Source organism: Echinops telfairi, unplaced genomic scaffold (assembly GCF_000313985.2).
Source record: "Echinops telfairi isolate 266 unplaced genomic scaffold, ASM31398v2 ScPeMD7_7468;HRSCAF=8506_0, whole genome shotgun sequence".
Classification (NCBI taxonomy): Eukaryota; Metazoa; Chordata; class Mammalia; order Afrosoricida; family Tenrecidae; genus Echinops; species Echinops telfairi.
This window is the reverse complement of record NW_022111369.1, coordinates 20756712-20763975: the sequence shown is the minus strand read 5'-3', so window position 1 is coordinate 20763975 and position 7264 is coordinate 20756712.

The window sequence follows — 7264 nt, the reverse complement described above, 5'->3', positions numbered from 1 at the left end:
GGCTGAGGCTTCAGTATGATCTAAAAACCGTGATTCTTTGGGAAATTAATTGGAAAACGTAATCTTATATAATCATAATAAAACAAAACAATATAAAACATACTAGGATGTAGAGTATATAGGATATAGAGAGAATATAGAAGATATAAGGAGAATGTAGCCTGGGAACATTCTTTCTTGAATGAATATGCTACACATCTCAGTAATTTAGTTTGAGAAACCTGCATACATTCTAATTATCTCAGCAGATGCCCTAATGATTGCAATAGCCCAGTGGAATATTAACTTTCTGTAGACCTGACCATATGAAGATAAACTAATTTTAGGGGCACAAGGAGAGACCCTTACCTTTCTCCTGGCACCCTCAGATGCTAACCAAAACTCAGGGGTGGGAGTCGCGTTGTCGTGGGTGCAGTCAATTCCAGCGGACAGCGGCACTCAGAGCACACAGTCTCTCTGTAGGCTTTCCTGGATGGTCCTCCTTATGGGAGCCGGGGAGCCGATTCCCAAGTCTTTTTTTTTCTCCTCATGAAGCTACTGATGCGTTCTAAAGGAAGACCTTCCAATTATCCATGAACAGTTATCCATTGCACCACCAAGGCTCCTTATCACTGCATGCCACCCTTTCTGTAATGGCAGGGAAAGGGCCCCTGTTGAAGCAATTGCTATACACTCGGTTGTTAACCAGAAAGGTGGTGATTAGAATCCACCAGTCCCTGCAAGAAAAAGATGTGGTAGCCCGCTCCCAGAAGACTAGAGCTGCGGAAGCACTAAAGCACAGTTCCTCATCCCACAGGGTGGCTATGTGTTTTAATTGATTTAACAGCCATGGGGTTTATTATTACTCATAAGTACCCCTGGCAGAAATAAGCCAATGCTGGAAATTATCCAGAGAAAATCCTGTTTTAGAAAAATTATGCAAAGAGGATAATATGGACACTTAGCTCTAAAGTTTCAGAATAATTTTTCTCTATCAGGGTTTTTCAAAGTTAAAGATTGTGGCTAAGCCAAGCCAAAGGCTGTGAGAATTGATGACTGAAAGTGGGGTGACCAGGACTCAGTAGCACCTGCTTTGGAGATAACAAGAGGCTCATCACGTAGTTGACTGATATTTATTTACAAATTGTCTGCAATTGCCAAAGATTTAGCCAGGTGGATATAGTTAGATATATAGCAGTGGATAAAAATAATGTATAAGAAAATACAAGCATAACAAATATAATTATTTTCATCATCTGTCAAAGGATTGTTGATTTCAGCTTTAAAAAGGTAGGGGGAAGAAAAGAATAAAAGGCCACACACAAAAAAGGTACACATAGTAGATCCCAAAGCATGGAAGTTAAGTAAGGATGGATTGACTAAGTTTATATTTGGGAGCTCAAGTAAACTAGAACTGGCACCAAAGGATGCTATAAATGGTTAGTGAACTCAATTGCTAATTAAAAGGCCAGCAGTTTGGGTCCAATGAGAGAGACCTAGAAAGGAAGGACTAGAATCTACTTCCAAAATGTTTCCACAGAAAGCTTTCTGGATCATAGTTTTTCTTCGACACTCACTTGAGTCAATTTGATGGCAACAGAGGTCTAAAACTATAACAAGAGACTTCTAGTTCTTGAAGAATAAACAAAGCATTATCCTGCTGACTTCCAATTAAGGGGAAAATACAATCAGTAATGTCACGTTCACTAACTCCACAAATTGTTGATCTGGCTTAATCTCAGTAAATTCGTAGACTGTTACTATCTATTGGGCGAATAGTCAGGCCAATTATTAGCAAAATATCAAAGCAAATACTAGGAGGACAGAATATGCCCAAATGTCGCCGGAGTGGAAAGAAGGCCTGTTAGGTATCCTGCCAGTAACAGAATATTAAACTAAAGGTGGTGTAACCATTAGGGCACTTAACCACTTAGGTCCCTTCTAGTAGCTGTTCCACCATATCAAAAATTAGAACAAAAACCTCACACAACCGTAATTTATAAGCTGGGGGAAAAAAATCTCACACTTCTGTCATCCAAAGGCGAGAAGACAAGATTTCTCTAGAAGTTAAAAGGCACGGTTTTGCCTGACATAGCTCACAACATGGATGTAAACCTGTCTGGGTGTCCCGGCGTTCTTTCATTCTCAGGGGCATGTTGAAACCCCCTCCCTGACAGCAGGAGGAAGGATCTCCATGATGGTGGTGGGCCAGCCATGATCCATGACTCTGGTATTCCTGAGAGGCCTACTCCTTGAGCGTTCTGTTGCCCGAGTCCTGAACTCCAGGAACAGTTAGGGAAGAAGGAAACAATCATGTGAGACTTTCCGTCTTAGGAAAGGCAAGTGCAACTGCCAACCTTTTGCAACAGCACAGTAGGTCTAGGACTGGGGCCCATGAAATATTTGTATCCCGTAAAAAGGTTCTAGTTGCTTTAAAATCAGAAGAAAAAGAGGATTTTTTAGATCAAAGGAAATGTTTTACCATATAAGTTTAATATATTTATTTTGACACCTGGGTCATTTTGAACCATACATTTCATGTGCTTCCCTATGAGGAAGGGGTGCTAGGAATTCATAAAGCAGAACAGGTTGCATAACCGGTCATACACCAGGTGAACACCGGAAGGAAGGGGATTCCTGGTGGAGCAAACCACAGACACATTCCACTCGGGAGCGGATAACATCGATCTTGTTCACCCCCATTTTAGAGGAATTAATATCCCCAGTCTCAAATTCCCAAATGGTGCTAGAATCATTATGTGTATGAGCAGACATCTGCAGTGAGGATACTCAGATTAATTTATTTGAAGCCAATTTCTAATTAAACTGGTCATATAAATCGATTGTCCCAAGGGTGGGAAAGAAAATAATGCAGCATTACAATGGTGTTAACAGTTTTCATTCCTGGTTTCAGAAACAATATATTATTATTTCCAGAAGAAAGTGTGTGCTTGTTAGGGTAACTTTGTGTCCATAAACCCTGTACCCGACTCAAGTGCGTGCACAGCACAAACATGTTTTTGACCCCCTTCCCAAGCTGGTATATTTGATAAGTGACTCACTCTATATATTTTTTTCTGTCAAGGTCCTTTATTTGCTAGCTGGTTGGGAAGAAGGAGGCAAAGGTCGATTTACTTTTCCCCAGAAACAAATCTGTCATATCACCGAGGTTCCCCTCCAGTGGCCTCGTAGGAGAGAAAGATGCTCTTCTCCTTCTTGGGAAGCATTTCCAGCTCAAATACACACACAGCGGTTTGGGTCTATATTTATCGGACAGCCACACAGCAGTTAAGTCTGTTATGTCAGAAAAGACATGTAAGGCATGCGGAAAAAACGTTCCCATATAGCTCTGATCATCAGAGTGCTTTAAAAAGCTCCTGAAAATATTTCTCCACATACGGACGTTTTTTTCTGGCCTTTGTAGATGCAAGAGCCTTACTTTAGAGAGCAAAAGTGCAAGGCTGCGTGCTCAAAAAGAGTCCACGCATCTCTTGAAGAAGCGAGGCTCAAACATTAGTAAATATGTGCGTTGTAAAGAAATTGTCTTTTTATAATACGCTTCCTCACTCTCGACTGTGCATTTCCACGGGGATTATTTCCAAAGACAAGTTGCAGGGAAAGCATCAATTAATCTGCTGAATGAATTTTTGAATCTGTTCTCAATGCTGAGACCCCCTCCTGGTGCTTGGTAATTACCCCAATATTTCCAGCACGCTGTTTAAATGGCTTCCTCATGGGCTTCCTGCAAAGAAGGCCCTCTCACCGCTGATCAGAAAGGCAGCTTGCCTTATCGCTCTGCCTCATTCCATCTGCAGCTCGTGGGGGGCCCCACTAATCATTGTCATTGGAACATTGGATGAGCAGTCTGGGGACATAGATAGATGCAACACCAAAGGAGGCCCGGGACTCTCCAGCAGAGTGCTCATCTCTGTAACCCCATCATGTCCTCCCAGATTCAAAGCAAAAAGAGGGAACTTCTTTAAAGAAAAGGCCTGCATCTTAATTATACAAATACAGTGATCAAAGTTATTACCACTCTTTCCAACAACCTAGGATTTAATAGAATGGTGTTTTATTACCTTTGACAGAAAATATTTGCTTCTCCTAGAGAGAAGGCACAGGGAAAATACAATAGGGAAAGAAACAAAGCCACAGGAAAGAAGAAATCATTTCGAATACAAATGTTAAAGGGTAATATAATTTTAACAGCTGCTGAAACCAAAGAAAAGCTAGAACTTGTGAAATGCTGATAATAAAATAATTTCAAAGTTAAAGTGTATTTGGGTGTCACATTGATATGTTTTTACATCTTTAAATAGTAAGTTTCAAAAGACAGACATGATTCACAACTTAGCCACATGTGTTAATCTATAAGCAGAGAAAATAAAACACTAAGCAGAGTAAATTAAACACAGTGATTTTCCTCCATATTAAAAATATTTATGCTTTCCTTTTGTTAAAATTTTTTCTCAAGACTATTGCATGTGAAAATGCCATTTTCCAAATGGTTAGATAGACCTTTTTACTTGCCATGAGGTCTCTGAAGACAAATTAGCTGGAGATGGACTAAGTGGATGCGCATAGTTTTACTCAGAAAACTAAAAGATTTAAAACATGTGAGCAAGGAGAATTTTTTATTAGAAAGCATTTGAATGAAATAAAGTTAAGTAAAAGGATAAAGGACAATGAATTACTCCTTTTAATCTTAGGATATAAAAATATCAGTTCAATTAGTTTGCCTCAGAGATATCTGAGTTCCAATATTAAAGAGTCTGAGATAGGTTCTCATGTACATAATGCTGGTGACTTCTATTTTAGAATAGAAGCATAATATTATAACCACTAATGATGACAGCCAATCTGCTATCATTCAAATGGCTTTTGTTGTATTAAGTAGAATAAAATATTAGAAAATCTTTTTTATTTAATATAAACATGATAGTTCAATATTTCACTCTTGGAACGTCCAGTCTTGAAATCTCTGAAAAGCCACACTGCATCTTATACCAGTAGGAGCTAGTTAGAAATGCAAGGTCTTGCCTGAAGATCAGGAGCAAAGCCCAGTGAAGATCCAAAGACACAGCAGTCGTAAAACTGGAACATGCAACAGTGCAGGTATATCATTCCTGAAAAATTGTCCCAACCCAGCAACCAAACACCCTTGCTAGTTAAGGGAAGAACAAAAAGAGACGTGACACGGTGACCCACAATATGCTATAGATGTTACGATGGAGTGGAATTTCCACTCACTTTCTCTGAAAGCAAAGTACAAGATGACCAGGCCGTGCAAGGACGTTAAGCACACATGGGCACGATGTGAAGGTGCAGCGTGGAGAGCGGCTGCATATGTAGTGCAGCAGCTACGGCCCTCAATCAGAACTGCGCCAAGGCCACCTAAGCACGTGGCAGGTGTCTCCAGTGTCATTGTTTTCTTTATTTAAGTCTACTTAACAAACTTTATGAGCTCTGTGGGCCTTCATAAAATGTCTGATCAAAGTAGTGGATGATTTACTTATTTATTTTTATTTAAGAGCCCTGATTAGAACAATGCTAAAACAAACAAACAAATTCACTGCCATCGAGTCAATGCAGACTCACACCGACCCTATAGGACAGGATAGTGCTGTCCTTGTGACTTTCTGAGACTGTTACTCTTTATGGGAGTAGAAAGCCCTGTCTTTTTCTCACCACTGAGTGGCTGGTGGTTTTGAACTGCTGACCTTGCAGTTAGCAGCTCAACACATAACCATTATGCCACCAGGGCTCCTACCTAGTCTGCATAGATAGAGTAAAATTTACCCTGTCACCTGATTCCTTTCATTAACAATAATGATAAGCAAGGACCCCTGATCCTGTGGTGGTTTACCCAGAGGGTTGGTAACCACAGGTGGACAGGTTGCCTACCAGCCCCAACGAGGGAAACCTCTACTAGATGGACAGACACAGTGGCTGCAACAATGGGCTCCAACATAAGAACAATTGTGAGGATAGAGTGAGACCAAGCGGTGTTTGGTTCTCTGTGCACAGGGTCTGTGTGAGCTGGAACCTATTCTGTGGCGCCTAACAATACCAAGTCACTCTGCGTGAGGAAGCTGATGCCGCCTTTTTCTATAAAGATGGATAGCCTGGGACTCGCGAGGGCAGAAGTGCCCCTCTGTTCTACAGGGTCACTGTGTAAGGCTGGGTTCTCTCGAGAAGCAAAACCAGTGACACTTATATGCGTGTGCATATAGGAAAAGATTAATATCAGCAAAAGGCTCACGCAGTTATAAAAGTGGACAAGTCCAGTCCAGTAACAGTACATGGGTCAGATGGTGCTGGTGGCTTCTCCTGACTCAAATAGCTGTATGCACTGACCAAACAAATCCACAGTAAACTATGCTGATTTAGGCACTTAACAGTAGATTCTGTAAATGCTCAAATGACATGCTTGGCAAAGTGGAGGGACAGCAGAAAAGAGGAAGCCACTTAATGAGATGGATTGACACAGTAGCTGCGACAATTGGCTCAGTCATAGGAATCACTGTGCGGCTGGCACAGAACCAAGCAGTCTTTCATTCTATTGCACATGGGGTCACTGTGGATTGGGACTGGATCACGGCACGTAGCAAAGGTTACACTTGCACTTGTACACACCTTAAAATAATAAAAGGCAGAATCACTAACATCTCTAAAACTCAACCAGCAAGGAGAGGTTAGTAACAACCCTGGCAAGTCAACTATTTTGACTACAACTCGAAAAATCAATTTTATATATGAAATCCAGAAAGTAAAGAGGTCTTCAGAAGGATACTCTTCAAAGTGAAGTGCCTCAGGTGAATTCAGTGATATGGTATGGTCAGCTCAACTTAATTTTCAAAAATGTTTGGAGCCTACGCTTTGAAACTGGATGACCTGAATCCAGGGCCATCACCACTGAAACCAAGAGTCACATTTAATGGGCACAGTCCATTCCTGAGCATGTCGACGTTGGTGTCAGCCTTTGGAGTCAAATCAACGCTCTTCTACTTTCAGTAACTGACGTGACTTGGTTCTATGCTGGGCTTGTCATTCAGCCCCTCTAACAACCTGGTTTATCTTTGTCTAACATTCAGATTGTGAAGTAGGATTTGTAGGACTACTTAGTATAACTGTGAGGATGAAATAAACCAGGTATATAAGTGAAGCTGGAGATCACATGGTCAAATTTTGCAAGACCAAAGATTGTCATATAAAATTCCTATTTTTCAACACACAAACGGAAATTATACACATGGATTTCCTTAGATGGTAGAAGCATCTCAGC